The 16,787-nt window shown below is 50.8% G+C and overlaps 1 long non-coding RNA gene across 2 annotated transcripts; it reads left to right on the top strand.

The window, feature by feature from the left end:
* Positions 1-7,601: 7,601 nt before the first annotated feature.
* LOC141373192 (uncharacterized) lies at positions 7,602-11,086 on the top strand. Of its 2 annotated transcripts, XR_012378901.1 has the most exons (5): positions 7,602-7,688; positions 7,930-8,014; positions 8,242-8,461; positions 8,815-9,677; positions 10,692-11,086. It is a non-coding gene; the product is annotated as an uncharacterized lncRNA (long non-coding RNA). The 2 variants fall into 2 exon arrangements; XR_012378900.1 differs by lacking the exons at positions 7,602-7,688; positions 7,930-8,014 and having other exon boundaries at positions 8,066-8,461.
* The last annotated feature ends 5,701 nt before the right edge of the window (positions 11,087-16,787 follow it).

Raw genomic sequence — 16,787 nt, 5'->3', positions numbered from 1 at the left:
GAGCAGGGACGGGCAGACTGCAGCCCATGGGCTAATCTGGCCCACTTCCTGTTTTGTCAATAAAGTTTTATTGGAACACAGCTGTGCCTGGTTCATTTATGTCTCGTCTGTGGTTGCTTTCCCCTGGAAAGGCAGAGTTGAGTAGCTGCAGTAGAAGCTGTAGGGCCCGCAAAAACTGAAAATACCTGCTGTTTGGTCTTCCGCAGAATAACTTTGCTGACCCCTGGTCTAAAGTTGAGAGTTTAAACCAAAAATGGAAACTGTGGCTCATAAGGGGTGGAGTGAGGATTTATACCTGTTTGCCCAATGCTTCATTTCCTTCTCTAGCTTTTAGCGCAGCGTTAGGCCCCTGTGATGGGGCTGGGGTCCAGAGGGTAGGATATCAGGTGGGTCTGGCAGAACACAATATGGTGCCTGATGCCAGGTTGCTGCTTTCTCAGTGATGTGCAAGAAACAGTTTTAGAACGATGGAAAACAGGATGTCAGGAAGTGCTAAATTTTGTGGCTTTGACTTGGAGATCAAGAGAGAAGACAGCCGCAACCCCAGAAGGCTTCCTAAAGGAAGCGGGAGTTGCAGGGGGGTTAGGATTTGGCCAGGTGGAGCCGAAGCACCAAGACAGGCAAGTATGGTGGCAGCAAGGAGACCACCTCATCAGATCAGCGAGGAGGCCGACACTCCCTGCATTCCTCCAACACTTACCACACCCCTGCTGAGTGCCAGGCAGGCCCCCTGTAGCGTTTGGGCTGCAAACATGAACAGCGGCGCCCCTCCAGCCATGTGCCTCATTCAACACTAAATGCTCGGTGCGGGGGAGGGGTGGGGCCCATGCCATGCTGTGGTTGGGCAGAGGCAGGGTCCTAGAAGCTTCTGAGAGTGGATCATGGGAGCCACATGCTTTGAGGCACATGGTGATGGGTGGAGGAAGAGGAGGAGAGCCTTGAGGAAGAGGGAGCAGCTTGAGCAAAGGTGCGGAGGTGGGAGGGCAGGGTGGAGGTGAACCCACCGAGGGAAGCTTTGGCTTGGAGGGCGATGAGGGGAGGAGCCTGGGGGGTATCCAGTCGGGCGTGTGCAGTGCTCAGGTCAGTATTTTTTTAAAAACCAACTGGCAGAATAGGGGTCCCTGCCCTCCCAGATGTCAGAAGATAACCAAAGAAATGGCCAGGGTCACACTGACATGCGAATAATTCATGGACACTGCTGGCCACGGGCCTTTGTGGCCCCGTGGGGGCCATGTCCCGTCAGCATCTGCTCAGCATCCTCTCCATCTTCTATCAGAGGAGAGAAAAACATCTCACTTGGAGCCTTCTGCAGAGAAGGGGTTTTTTGTTTTGTTTTGGAAAGGGATTTTAAAATACAGTGATTTGTGGCGGGTAGCTGAGTTCATCAAAGTGAATTTTCCAGATGCTGCAATTTTTGGGCAGCTGACACGTCAAGGCTGCCTCATCTCCACCGCCTCCCCAATGCTCCAAGTCCCCCCTCCAGCCTCAGGCACCGATCCTACCCCATGGGAACCGTCCCAGGCATGCAGGCGACATCTTACAGAATGTCCTTCATGGTTCTTAATTCTTTGTGTCTATGGCAACCATGGGATGCGGGCAGGGTGGGGTCTGTTCTTCCCATTTTACAGAGGAGGAACTGGATCAAAGTCATCAAGCCGCTTTCCTAAGATCACGCAGTCGTGAAGAGAAGAGCGGAAGAGCAGAAGTCTCTGGCCCTGGAACTTTCCATTTATATCTGGCTCTGTCTACTTGCGGGAGTGTAGCTGCTCTCTTTCTGGATGTAGCAGCATGTTGGTTTCCACATGAAATGAGGCTCAAACTCATGCCCCTCCTGGTAACCAAATCCTCCACATGCCCCTTCCTCCAGGCAGCCTTCTTGGACCACTCCGGCCTTTCATAGGCCTCAGAGACTTTGGCCTGATGGCTTGTGCATTCTAAGAGTTTGTAAAGACCCTTGGATGTGCTTGGACTTCATACAGACTCATACTGTCAGGATGGTCCCCTCCTGAAATAAATCAGGCTTTGTGTTTGCCAGTGACCATGAGATCCTAAGGCTTCAGAGGGCAGATTTGCCCCAAATACCTGTGGCTACCACCCTCCCCACAATCTCTGTACTGACGTCCATGCATTGGCATAGAATCTCACCCCTTCCATACCAGGAGAGAGCACCTTCATTCAAAACCTCTGGCAAAAGGCCAACCTGGGAGGAGTTCTGTTAACTCCGTGGCATAGATTTATTCCTAAGCTGCTTCACCCCAGGGATCAGACCCAGGTCAGTTTTGATACTGAAGTCAGTGAGTGTTGGCGAGGTCTTTGCAGTCTGAGTGATTTTGCACGTAGCTTCTCACTGGGGCAAGTGGTCACCTGCCAGCGTTGTTGAGAGGTTTACCTGATTTAATGAGTGTGGACACTGTGTGATGGGTCCCATGATCAGGTGTCGGTCAAAGTCCCTGGTGGCATGAGGACTTTACCTTGTACCCGGCGGGGTCCCTGTCAGCTCTGATGTCTTTCCCCTCTATTATTCGGTCTCTCCCACATCCATCTTGCCTCTTAGAATGGTGGACATATCTGATCTGGTCACTGGCCTGGCCAGAGACAGAAGGCCTCCGCCATGGGTTAGGTGGCTCCCTTGGAACACGGGCCACAGAGAAGCATCTGTGGAACATTGAATTTGTGCCCTTCAAGGAAAGCGTGGGGCCTCCACAGGCATTGGACATTTTTCTTCTTTTCCCGGAGTGGAAACTGTGTTCCCCAAAAGATATGTCCCTGTCCTAACCCTGGGAACCTCTGAATGTGCTGTTATTTGGATAAAGGGTCTTTGTAGATGTAATTAAGTTAAAGGTCTCAGGATGAAATCATCCTGGATTTGGGGTGGGCGCTAAGTCCAATGACTAGTGTTCTTAGAAGAAGAAAGAGAGGAAGGGCGCCTGGCTGGCTCAGCTGGTTAAGTGTCTGCCTTCGGCTCAGGTCATGATCTCAGGGTCCTGGGTCGAGTCCCACGTCAGGCTCCCTGCTCCGCGGGGAGTCTGCTTCTCCTTCTACCCCTTCCCCCTGCTCGTGATCTCTCTGTCTCTCTAATAAATAAATAAAATCTTAAAAAAAAAAAAAGAGGAAGAGGGAGAGGAGACCTACCAGGAAGACCTTGGAACCCAGAGACAATTGGGGCGATGCTGTCACAGGCCAAGGAACACCTGTAGCCACATGGAGCTGGAAGAAGGCAAGGAAGGGGTCTCTCCTGGGAGCCCCTGGAGGTACCCAGCTTGCAGTAATATCTCGTAGCAGCCCAAGGAAATGAAAACACCTGCTTTGCCTTGGAGTGCTGTCCCCTAAACCTGACTCACGCTACCATTGTCTGTGATGGCACTTAATTACGGAGACCATGACTTGCTCTTTCCGACCCTGCAGCATCAGTGTTTCCACGTTCCATTTCATCTGAGGATCTGTGAGAAGACAGCAAGGAGAACCGAGGACTCCTTTGAACTTAGGCAATTAACATGATTTTCCTTCTGGAAACATTATAGGATGACATTTACAGGAAGAACATCTACAGCCCTTTGCAGCTCCGAGAGCTGAGTGTGTGGCCTCCAGGAGAGGAGAGGAAGGAAGGCCAGTGCCCAGGCGGGCTGGGCTGGTTCCGCCCCCCAGACACAGCTCACCTTTTCCCACCTCTGGGCATCTGTCCATGTGGTTCCCCCTGTCCAGGATGCCTCTTCTCCCCGCAGTGCTGGCTCCTGAAATCCCATCAGTCCTGCAGAGCTGCTCACTGGCCTGATTCAGAGGCTCTGCCTTCTAGTCCTGGGGTTGAGCCTGGCTAAGACTCCCGCCTCGCTGGGCTTCATTTTCCCCTTCTGTCAACTTAGCTCAGCTCAGAGAGCGTTTACTAAGCCTCTACTCTGTATCAGGCAGGGTGTTAGATGGTGGGGATTAAAGAGTGCTCAGACCAGTTACGTAGTTCTTGCTTCTAATTTTAGGACCTAGGAGAAATCTGTAGAATGAATGAGTGAGTAAGTGCCTTTCACCACCAGCTTGCGGTTGTCCTTCCCAGGCCCTGCCGTGTGTCTGTGCGGGGCCGGGGGGGGGGGGACCGCTGTTCTGTGCACACCTGCCTGTCTTTCCTCTGAACCCCGCTGCAGGCAGGGTGGACAGCAGGGTCAACAGCAGACAGACTGGAGCGCTGCAAATGCTACCGAATTTGGATTTTTGCTGAATGATTGGGCTCATGCAATGTGACCAGGTGTTTGGGTCTTCTAGCTCTCCAGGGGACCTAAGGGTGTGGTGACGATCCTGCTCAGACCCCAGAATGTTGCAGGAGATCAAATCCGATTGCTGCAACCCCAAAGAACTACCGATTCCTTGGCTGTGCTGGGGTTTGTGATTTCGACACTATTTGTAGTCACTGTGCCACAGGTTGGGGTTTACAGAGTGTTTGCTGCTGTTACCTGGACATTCAGTGTCCCACTGGCTCTGGAGTTGGACAGACTGGGTCCTCATTCTGGCACTAACCTATCAGAGCAAGGTCCCACCCTGATGACCTCAATTCAAGGTCAGATATAGGCTTTGTTACCTTGGGCATGTCCCCTAACCTCCCTGAGCTTCCTTTTCTTCATCCAGAATGAGAACATGGAATTTTCTTACCCCAGGGTCTACACAGAACAAGTCCTCAGGAAACCACCAGAACTATTGTCATCAGGAACTTTGTGTCATGACATGATCTTGCCTGTCCGTTAAGCTAAGCTTAGGGGCTAAAGCAGGGGATGGGGTGGCGTATCCGTTACCACACCCTGGTGGCTTAACCCAGGAGAGATGCATTCTCTCATGGTTCTTGGGGCCAGAAGTCTGAGGTCGAGGTGCTGGCAGGGAGATGCTCCCTCCGAAGGCTCTCAGGGAGGTTCTGTTGCTCGCCTCTGCCAGCTTCCAAGGGCCACAGGCGTCCCGGGCTCCTGGCTGTGTCACGCCCATCTCAGCACCGTTGGTGGCCGACTCCCTGGAGTCTCTGTGTCAGATCTCCTTCTGCTTTTCTCTGATAAGGACACTTAGATTGCATTTACAGCCCACCCTAAATCCAAGAGGATCTTGAGATCCTTAATTACATCTGCAAAGACCCTTGTCCCGAATATGGTCACATTCAGAAGTTCCTGGGGTTGGGATGTGGACACATCTTTTGGGGGGCCACCGTGGGGCCCACTCCAGGAAGGAGGAAAAAGAAGGATTGCTGGGAGCCCATTTCTCAGCAGAGGATGTAACACTTCTCTTATGTGCTCCTCGTTCTAAGAAGGTCTGCAGCAGACCTTTCCCTTGGGTGCTCACCATCTGGTCATGCTGAGGGTGACCTACGCATACCCGTGATGCTCTGAGGCCCCCGGGCCGCTCTGAGGCCCCTGGGCCACCCTGTGGCACCCACAGGGCAGGCCACAAGTGCCAGGAAGATGACTCTGGTGGCAGCAAAGGACAGATGGGACTGAAGACCCACTGTATGAGTCAGCTTGGGGTGCCAAAGCAAAATGTCACGGAGCGGGTGGCTTAAGGGACAGACATTTATCTTCTCACGGTTCTGGAGGCTGGAAGTCCAAGATCAGGGTGCTGGGAGGTCTGGCTTCATGGCCTGCAGACAGCTGCCTCCTCTCCTTGCTTTCCCAGGGCCCTGCCTCTGTGTGTAGTCACTCCTGCTGTCTCTTCCTCTGCCTATAAGGACGCCAATCCTATCAGATCAGGGCCCCACCCTCGTGACCTCATTTAACCTCAGTTACCTCCTTAAAGGCCCCTTCTGCAAAGACGGGGGTTAGGGCTTCAACAAATGAATTTCGGAGGGGGGCGCAATCCAGTCCATCACACCCCCTTTGATTAGCTTTGCCAGAGGAAGCAACATTTTGATAGATCGGGCGTACCCGATGTTGGATTTCTGAAGTCATACGTGATTGTTTCCAGTTTTATTAATCACCACCGCCCATCGGAGCTTCCGCCATGTATAGACGCGTCATTGAGATCTTCGCGGGCGTGTACCGGATACCACTGCCCCTAAGAGCCACTGCGTGTTGAGCACGGAATGCAATGCAGGGACATTTACACACCACACGGTATATCCGGGCCTCACTTCACCCTCCCCCTCTAAGCTGGGACAATTATTTGTTGCATTTGATTGATGAGGAGCTGGGGGCTCCGAGAGGGGGGGAATCTCCCAACTAGGTGCTGCGAGAGAGACACTGTGAAGACACCGTGAAATGGCCTCTGTCTGACCCCTCCTCCCATCATTTCTTACCCCTCTCTGTTCAGAGGAGAACCTTTGACACCCGACTTGGGCACCTGCCACCCTCCCTTTTGTTCCCAAAAGGCCTGCTTTTTTTTTCCCCCATGCCGCAACTTCTCCGTCTCTCTTTGGAAGGTTATAGTCCTGCCCAGATAGACTGTTGTCCTCTGCAGTCATCCCCAAACCAGCTTTGGATCCCAAAGCACGCACAGCCTTCTCCCGGCCTGCGATTACATTCAGTGCTTGGGGGAAAAACCTTCCCCACACATAGCAACGGTCTCCAGGCTGAGCCGAGCCGAGGGCTTCCAAGTAGAGGGGTCATTTGGTTACTGACCAGCATCTTCATGGGATGGAGGTGACCGCCAGTCAGCCGGCCAGCCACGAAGGGTGGGTGTGTCTCTTTGCAGCCAAGAGAGGGGGGTGACCTCGAGGATGCTCATTCTTTCCAGCCCGTGGGGCGTTCTCGCCATTGGCCCTGGAAATCCGATGCATCTGCCTTTGCGAGAGTGGCTCATTTGCAGGGCAAAGGTGGAGAGACTGAGTGAGCGGCGGCAGCCTCTTGCACATGCTTCTCCCCAGAAGCATCTGTTGCCAGAATGCTAGAATGCTCTCTCGTTGGCTTTTGCTTTTGTTTGGAGCCTCACTGGAAAGGAGCGATTTTTCAATCATTTCGACCCCGTTCAGTGGAATCCTTGAGGCGGTCTCTACTTTCACTGTCCTGAGGGGTTGGTCTGCATTTGGTCCAAATTATGTGACTGCCGACAGACAGCAGTAAAAGTGCTTTGGCAGGCAGGGCAGGACGGTGGTGGGAAGAGCTCTTTTCTGGGGATGGAGAGTGATGAGCTTGGCTCTGCTCCCCGCGGCCCCTGGAGCCTGGTGACACAGTGAGCCTTTTAATCTCTCAGAGATATGGTTGCCTCAAGAAGAAAACGGAGCTAATAACTCATGCCCCTTTGTTCTCTCCAGGGCAAATTACGGCAGTCTTGGAAGCACAAAAGCAACTTTTTTCCCCCTCTTTTCCCCGAGAGTGGGAGGGATGAGTGGACTCTTCAGATGAATTGCATGTGAAATGGCAGAATATGATGTTGATAACAGTCCATATTTTTGCCTGTGGAATACTGTCTCTAAGACTCTTTTTATAGACCCATGATAGAACATCTGGGAGGCTGAACACAGGCTACACGACCATGGTCTGGGTTCTTGACGCAAGGATAAACGAGGCATTTTCCCATCTAATGCTTGCAGTCATGATGAGAGCAAGGAATGTTCTGGAGAGGGACGGGGGCCCGGGGAGGAGTAGGGGCGTGTCCAGGGTCTCTCTGGAGCTGGCTGCATCTGGGAAGCGAGGGCCAGCTGAGCAGAGTCCCGGACAGGGGCCTCCCAGGAGTGCCCAGAGCACCCGGAGACGGGGCCCGGCAGCGAGCCGGAGCCTCAGGTCAGGAGGGTAAGGAAAGGCTGAGGTCCCAGCCCAGGCCTTCAGTCCGGGGCCAGGCCGACTTGAACAGCTTTGGAAGCTGAGTGTGCGGTGCCTAGGACGGTGCTATGAGCCAGGTCCGTGGGCCCAGAGCCTGCTCCTGCGGGAACAGCCATGAGGGCAGGGGGCAGAACTGCAGGATGGAACGTTCTGGGCCTGAGGGGCCCTGGGGCAGCACATGGAGGAGGCTGAACTGACCCCTGTGTCCCAGGTCCACAGGAGACCCTATCCCGAAGGCCGTGTGCATGCAGAGTCCTGTGGGAGCAGCACTATTTTTGGCCAACACTGGGACAGAGGTACATAACGCAATGGGCCAGTTCCTGTCTTGACCTCCCCGGGGCTGCCCCTCTCCGCCCCGCTCAGCCTGCTCTCAGGGCCCCATACTGGGCCTCGCTTGGCTTGTCTTTTTTGCATTTTCTCCTTCCCCCTCTCTCCCTCACTTTATTCCCTCTTTTCCTGTCTTGCTCTTTTCTCCTCCAACACCTTGGCCCTCTGCCCTTTGCCTCGGGCTGGGGGTGCAAAGATGAGCAGGGCAGAGCTCCGGCCAGGGCGGGAGACAGACACCAACACCGGAATCCTCTGGAGACAGTGACGCCGAGAGAGAGAGAGGTGGGCGCAGGGCACAGCGAGGACTGGGGGTGGCCGCGGAGGCTTCCCCGCAGTCCCTGGCTTCCCTCAGTCTTCACATCTGTGCAATGAGCCTCCTGACACCAGCTGCTCCCTGGGGCCCAGGACTAAACAAGGTATGGAATATACATGGCGCCCCGAGCTGGGCACCTGAGCCACACCCCTGCCCAGCCCGTGCTGGCCACTCTGTCCTTGTTACTCTACCTGGGAAGGGAAAGGGATGGGGTCAGGAGAGACCAGAGTTAATAAAGTTTGAAAGATTCGTGCCCTACGGCCTCTTCCAAGGGGGCCCCACCAAGGGTGTCCCGGTGGAGTTGACAGACGCTGGGGGAGGGAGGGGAGGGAGGCCCCGGGCAGGGACGATAGAGGGACTGAAGCTCAGGGGTGGGGGCAGCGGGGCCAGATTAGGGGGGCTTTAGCGGGACAGTGCTCATTAATAGGGACCGATCCTGGCTTTTCTTTCCCTCAGAATGACACTCCCAGTGTCCTCACTGAGACAAGATGTCACCGGATCAGGATAATGAGGTTGATTGTGCCGTAAATTGGTGACCGCTCCATTCCCAGCTTAAGACGGTGCTCAGCTCTGTGGGTCCCTTGGAGGGGGGGGCTGCTAGGTTTTCAAGACCGTGCATTTTATTTTATTTCATTTTATTTTAATTCAATTAATTAACATATAGTGTATTATTAGTTTCAGAGGTGGAGGTCAGGGATTCGTCAGTTGCATAGAACACCCAGCGCTCATTGCATCACGTGCCCTCCTTCGTGCCCGTCACCCGGTTACCCTGTCCCCCCACGCCCCTCCCCTCCAAGAACAGAGAATTTTATTTAATTAATTAGTTAATTAATTTACTTATTTATTTTTTCAAGATTTTTATTTATCTATTAGAGAGAGAGAGCAAAAGAGCACAAGCAGGGGGGAGGGGCAGAGGGGGAGAGAGCAGCAGACGCTCCACTAAGCAGGGGGCCCCCGTTGTACCTGGGGCTCCATCCCAGGACCTGAGATCATGACTTGAGCCAAAAGCAGACACTTAATCGACTGAGGCACCCAGGCGCCCCAGGAAGCCATTCCTAACTGTCACAGCCCACGGGCGACTGTGCATGGATCCTGTCGGCCCTCGCCCCACCGGAAGCGGGCCTGAGGACAGAATCCTGCATGTGGAATTGCCAGCCAGCCTCACTCCCCCACACTGCGGGTGTCGGTCATGGATTTGTGCGAGGCCGAGGGCCTAGGCTTCCTTGTCGCTGCTTGTTGGCGTTCGTGAACTGCCTGCCGAAAACCTTCCCCATTTTTCTAGGGGACATTTGGCCCTTTGCTTCCTCTCAGAGCTTTGAGTAAGTCAGGGCCACTTGCCCTTCATCCCTTAGATACGCTACAGATATTTTGTCTCAAAGCTGTCCTTGTAGTTTAACTTTGTCAATGGTCTTTTGCTATATAGAGCATTTCATTATGGAGTAAAATTTGTGGCTGTTTCCTGATGGCTTCTGGATGATGCCTTGCCTCCAAGGCCCTGCTCCACCCCAAGACTATGACAAGAGTCATCTGTAATTTCTCTTAGTACATTTACAGTTTCATTTATTACATTCAGGTCTTTAATCCATCTGGAATTCATTTTCGTATCTAAGGTGATGTAGGAATTTAAATGTATATTTTCAAAGTGATGGCCAGTTGTTTTAATGCTATTTACCATATAATCTATCACCACTCCTGTTAATTTGTAATATGGCATCATTTCTATTTGTCTGTGGCATCATATCTATCCTCTCGCTCTCTCTCTCTCTCTCTCTCTCTTTCTCCCCCCTCTGTCTCTCATCTGTCTACACCTTTTTGCCCCCTTGGTTGTGTTCCATTGGTTAATTTGTGGCCATGTTGTGTAACTATCCTAGTTGCACAGTATCTCTTAGTATCTGATGGAGTAAGATCTTGTTCTCCTCCGTTAGTTTGGTTCCCCCCCCCCCATAATTTTAGTGACCAAATTTCTTTTACAATTTATATTTAAAATCCCAGAGAAATAAATATCCAGTGGCATTTTGATTGGAATCACTCATAACTTTATAGATTAATTTATAGAGAAGGCATATCTTTACAATACTGGATATCACCAGCCAGGAATGTGGAGTTTATCAGTTAGCTCTTACTGTCTAACAAAGCCTCCTGAAACTCAGTGACTTGAGACATATGTGTTTGTTACTGCTCACAAGTCTGTGAGTTGGCTGGAGACTGGCTGATCTGGGCTTGGTTCGGCGAGGTGGCTCTGCTTCAAGTTATAGAGGCATCTGGTTGGACTTAGCACTTCACTAAAGTTGAAGTTCAGGTCTGCTCCCTTTTTATTCCCTTCTGGGCTCCAGGTCTGGGGCAGCTTCTCTCATAGCAGAGATGCAGAAAGGCAAGCAGAAGGCTCTTAAGACCGGACCTCGGAACAGGCGCGTTGTCACTCTGTTTACATGCTGTTGGCCAATTCAAGTCACGTGGTCAAGCCTAAAACCAAGGGATGAAGGAACACTCTGCCCACAGTGAGGCCAAGGGAAGGAATGGATGCAGAGAGAGAGATGAAGAACTGGGGCCAGTAATGCCATGGACCTCAGGGTATAACTTTATATTTAATTTTTCTTTTTGGTCCCTGAGTAAATTTTATGGTATTTTGCATATGTATTTCCTAATGCTCATTAGATTTATTTCTAGATATTACGGTTCTTATTGCTATTGTTAGTGGGACCTTTTATCCATTATCCATTAAAATAGTTTTTTTATTGGCATACGGTGGAATAGTTTGTTTATTTTATTGTATCCAGCCACCTTACCAAACTCTTACTAGTTCAGCATGATTTTCCGTTGACTTTGGGGATATACTAGGTGGACAGTAATATCATTGGAAATCTATAATAATTTTGCCTGTTCTTTTCCAGTACTTATTTCTCTTATTTCTTTTCTTTAACTTATTGTGCTCACAATAGTGAATATAATAGTGTTGGTAGCAGGCATCCTTGTTTCCTTCTTGTAAAAGGATGGCTTTTGGGTTTCACAGATAAATATTATATTTGCTATTGTTTCTTCCATGACAAAAAACGGTAGATGCTTGCAGTGAAGATAAGCCTCCTTCTAGAAAAATTGGAGAGATAAGTTTGGAAGTCAAACATGCTTTAATAAATTATTAGTTTGTATTCTTTTGGCTGTAAGTAATAGATATCAGCTCAGTCTACCTTTAATTAGAAGAAAGATCCCTAACAATAGCATTTATATAAGGATAATGTAGACAGAAACAGCTAAGCTTGATGAAGGGCTTAGAATGTCACTCAGATTCTCCCTTCATCTCTCATTTCTGTTCCTTTCTGTGCCTCTTCTTTATTTTCATATGCCTGTAGACCGGTGTTCTCTGTTCCCCAAGTCATTGGGCAAACACATGATTCCCAGACACTTGAACAACATCACACTCATCCTTTCTCTGCCCTCCATCACTCTATTTCTCCATGATCCATTCCAGATTCTAGCAGAAAGAACTCTGGTCAGCCCTACCTGAGTCAGATGCCCCCCCCAACCCCCAGAAAACATCGATGGTCAGGGGACAAAGATGCCTCATTGTACATGGGCCAGAGGGTCCCCATCTGGATCTGGGGAAGTAAGGGGGGGCTTGTTTGGGGTAGACAGTCCACAGATGTTGCTTGTGCAGAGAGTGACCTCAACTCAACAGCAGGAATCCTGGGTTTGGAGCTTAGAGGCTTCAAGTCACATCCTTACTCTGTCCCGGACTCTCTCCTTGACCTTGGGAATATCAAGAGTCCCCCAGCTCTCAGTCTCCCCATCTTTGCCAGCTTTATTGAGGTATAATTAACAAAGTTGTATATATTTAATGTGTACACCGTGATGTTTTGATATATGTATACAATGTGAGAAGATCACCACACCACAATCAAGCTAAATGACACACCCATCACCTCACATGGCTACCATTTTGTGTGTGTGTGTGTGTGTGTGTGTGTGTGTGTGTGTGGTGAGAACACAGACGATCTATTCCTTCAGTAAATTTCAAGCAAACAATACAATTTTATTAACTGTGGTCCCTATGCTGTAAACTAGATCTGCAGAACTTACTCATCCTGCATAATTGGAACTTTGTACTCTTTAGCTAACATCTCTCCATTTACCCCCAACCCCAGCTCCTGGCAACCCCCACTACTCTCCGCTTCCTTGAGCTTGACCTTTCAAGATTCCACTTATGAGTGAGATCATACAATGTATGGCTTCTTTCAGTTAGCATAATGTCCTCCAAGCTCATCAAGGTTGTCTCAAATGGCAAGATTGCCTTCTTTATTTGGGGGTAAATAATATTTCATTATATATTATGTATACATATAATGAATATATATAATATTCATATATATTCATATCATATATATAATATTCACTTATTATTCATTATATATCACCTTTTCTTTATCCATTCTTCCATCTATGGACACTTAGGTTGCTTCCCTATCTCGGCTCTCGTGAATAAGCATTTTCTCCTATTTTTTACATTGGATTAACAGTGTCTGTGCTTCTTGCTTGCACGGCTATGGGGGAAAGTGATACATTATTTAATGTGAAAGTACATTTTGTCCTGTAGCCTCCAATTGTGTACTTGCTATGATTATTTCCTATGCTCTTTATTCCCTGTCCTCCCCCTCCTCCTTCTTAAAATATAACTTGTTTCCTCCTCATTATAAAAAAGACGTACTCTTTGTAAGAAAAAAAAAGGGTGAGCCAGAAGAAAATAAAACACCCTTAACCTTCTCTTAACACCATGTCGTACACTGATCAGGACCTCCTTTTGTTTTTTTTTTTTTCTTTTTCCTTTCTTCTTTCTCCCCTACTTTCACTTTTTACGGAAAAATAAGAAACATTCAAAGAGGTTCTTGGTCCTGAGTGTTTCCTCCTCTTGGAACAGAGTGGGAGTGGTATGTGGAGGCAGAACCTTCAGGGACCCAGCGTTCTGGAGAGGAAGCAGGAAGGTGAGGGCAAACCAGACCGGAAATCTCCCACTGCCCCTTCCTCTCTCCTTCCTGGCTCCCTTGAGGGGCCAAGGGGCCACTGCTGGGTGGGGGTGGGGGTGTGGGAGGGGTGCAGAGCACTGCCAGCCTGGGTGGCAAAGCCCGCCCCCCCTCGCCCCCCCGCCTCTCCCTGCCTCCGCTCAGCCGCCCGCATCTGTACGGTAAGGCTGGACCTCCTTCCCTCCCGCCTCAAGACCCCCATCTCTTTAGGAGTTTTTTCAGCTTCAAGAGCATGCGCCATATTTCACTTAACTTACTTAAATGTGCATATATTCAACTGTAGTGACATTCACTGGTGGGGAGACCCTGCAGGAGACTGGACTTGGGGCACTGAAGCCCCCCACTGATAGTGCTGAGAAACCTGACCTGTCAGAGCTCAGAGGTCATAGGCACTGCCCTGCTGCTTTGCTCTTTTTTTTTTTGGAGAGAGAGCGTGCACACATGCTGGGGGCTAGGGAGGGGCAGAAGGAGAGGGAGACAGAGAATCTGAAGCAGCCTCCAAACTCAGCACAGAACCTGATGCGGGCCTGACCCCATGACCCTGAGATCACAACCTGAGCAGAAACCAAGAGTCGGATGCTTAACCAACTGAGCCACCCAGGCACCGCACCCCCCCCTCCCCGGGCTGGTTTGCTCTTTAGGCTGCTGGGGGACAGGCGTGGGATGCTGGAGGGAGGCCAGTTGTTGGTGGGGGTTGGGGGGGGTTGTGCTTTCCAGGAAGGTGGGTGGAGATTCACGCCACAAGCCCAGGAAAGGTACACAGACAGAGCATAATGGTTAAAAACCTGGGCTTCTAGATCAACTGTCTGGGTTCAAACTGTGGCTCTGGGATCTTGGGAAAGTCATTTACTCTCCAAACCCCTGTTTCTTCATCTGTGAAATGGGGATGTTGAGGGACTGGTTGTGGGGAGTAAACCCTGATTTGCAGGGTTTGTAAGCACTCTCCTCGTGGAACGTGTGCGGCCACACACCATCATAGATTATTTCTAATACACTCATATGATGGAGAAAAATAGCCCCCATAGCACAGATGATAGTAAAATGCAGTAAGATGATTAAGAAGTGATGACTTCTGAGTATGTATTTCCTTTGCTTTTCATACAATTTACGTAACTGTAAGTGCATATAATTTGATTTTTAACAGCAACTCTGTTTAACAAACGGCTCACACAATTTCCAAAACTGTGTTTGCTTTCTTGCAAACCTGCCGGAGCTGGCTCAGGCCGGGGCTCAGCGGGCCACCCCGAGCTGGAATGAAGGAAGCAGAGCCATCAGCATCCTGCTTGCTCCGTAGCAGGTTTCCCCGGAGCCTAGAAGACCAATCCAGGCCACTGAGGCTGGGCCTTCATAGTTTTACCAGATTCCCAGGTGGTTTTGATATGATCTAAGTTTGAAAACCCCTGGCACAGAGTTAGTGTTCGGATATGAGAGTGGCCAATTAATGTTAGCTTGAACAGTACCAGATTGCCCGATTCTACCATTTGGATCCGTTCTATTGGCAACCTCCCGTGGTTCCACCTGATACTTCTTCCTTGCTCCTGCTTGGAACCGACTAAGAAATTACCAGGGAAAGCAGACGGGCAATTGACGTGCTGACAAGGCTGATACTGAGGCCGTGGCCTCGATCTGTGGGCTGGAGGCCTCCCAGGGCTGTACGCCCGGAGGATGCGCCACTGGCCCCACCCTGAACGCGGGCCGCAAGCGCAGGCGCAGGACGAGGCAGGTGCCCAGCGGAGCAGAGCAGGGGGTTCCACGGGGAACCGCCCACCTGCTTTGCCAGCCCCCCTGCCCAGACTCACCGGTCAGGTCAGCAGGACGGATGTGCAAAAGAGCTTCAACGACGGATGCACGAGAGGAAAAAAAAAATCTCCTCTCCTTCTCCCCAAGATGCCGTGCGGCCTTGCCATTGCAGGTGTGGTCCGTGAGTCAGCAGCATCGGCCTCCCTTGGGAGCTGCTTCGAAATCCACTCCCACCTGAGAGTCACAGCCACCCAGCCAGCCCCCAGGGACTCCCAGGCTGCGGCAGAGGGACATCTTGTGGAAAGGAGCAAGGAGGACGCGAATGGGAGCTCCTGAGGGTGGGGCTCCGTCTGCTATCGTGTTGTAGTGGTTCTTTTTTTCTTTTTTAAGATTTTATTTATTTACTTGTCAGAGAGAGAGAGAGAGAGAGAGAGCACAAGCAGGGGGAGCGGCAGGCAGAGGGAGAGGGAGAAGCGGGCTCCCCGCTGAGCAAGGAGCCGGATGCGGGGCTCCATCCCAGGACCCCGGGATCATGACCTGAGCCGAAGGCAGACGCTTCACCGACCGAGCCTCCCAGGCGTCCCCGTCTCGTGATGGTTATTAACAGCTGCACTGAGGTACAGTTGACCTATTAGAAAATTCACCCATCTTAAGTGTATAAGTGAACGATTTTTCGTTTATTTCCAGAGCTATGCCACTAGCACCACAATCTGATTTTAGAGCATTTCCATCACCCCCGGAAGAATTCTTGTGCCCATTTACAGTCATCCCCACTCCCATCCCAGCCTTAAGCAAACACGAATCTACTTTCTCTCTCTTTAGATTTGCCTTTCAGGGACATTTCATATAAACGCACTCAAACAATATGTGTTGTCTGAGCTCCCCCACCCTCTTTATTGAGGTATCATTGCCATACGGCATTGTGTCAGTTTAAGGTGTAAGGTGTGGTGACTTGGTACGTGTCTGTGTTGCCTAATGGTGATCCCCACAGCATTGGCGAACACCTACATCCCATCACTTCATTACCCTTCCTTTTTTGCGGTGAGAACCCTGTAGTTCTACTCTCTTAGCAACTTTCAAGTACATAATACAGTGTTGTTAACTACGTCAGATCCCCAGGACTTACTCCTCCTCTAGCTGGAAGTCTGTCCCTTTTGACCAACATCTCCCCATTTCTCCCACCTCCCCAAGGGCTTGGTCTGGTTTGTTCACCCCTCTATCCTTAGCACCAGGGGGGCTGGAGTGAACGCGGGGTTGTGCATTTCGGTGGGCAAAGGGGGCTGCGATCTGGAGCTCAGGGGAGGGATTAGCATCCCTGCTGGGCTGCTAGCCGGCTATGGAGTCTTGAACCAGACACTTCCTATCTCTGGGGCCCAGTATTCCTGTCTGCAAAATGGGGTTAGCAACAGCTGCCCGGAAGGGCTGTTGTAAGAAGTGACACCATAAGGCAGCTGAGAGCAGAGGCCCGGGCACCGGGCGTTGAATACAGGCAGTGTGTTCTCTGAAAACACTTTAAATGTGCAGCGACCCAGTGTGTGGGTGTGGGTGTGGGTGTGTGCGCGCGCGCGCGAGTGTGTCTGCATGCGTATCCCTGTATGTTTCTGTCTGTGAGTCTCTGTGTGTTTGTGTGTGTGTGTGTGTGTGTCTGTCTGTCTGTGTGCGTTGGGGGAGGCCAGA

This window comes from Callorhinus ursinus, unplaced genomic scaffold, assembly GCF_003265705.2.
Source record: "Callorhinus ursinus isolate GAN/ISIS: 27379988/994484 unplaced genomic scaffold, GSC_fseal_2.0 scaffold8, whole genome shotgun sequence".
Taxonomy (NCBI): domain Eukaryota; kingdom Metazoa; phylum Chordata; class Mammalia; order Carnivora; family Otariidae; genus Callorhinus; species Callorhinus ursinus.
Note: the sequence above shows the minus strand (reverse complement) of the source record. Positions and strands in the feature narration are given on the sequence as shown.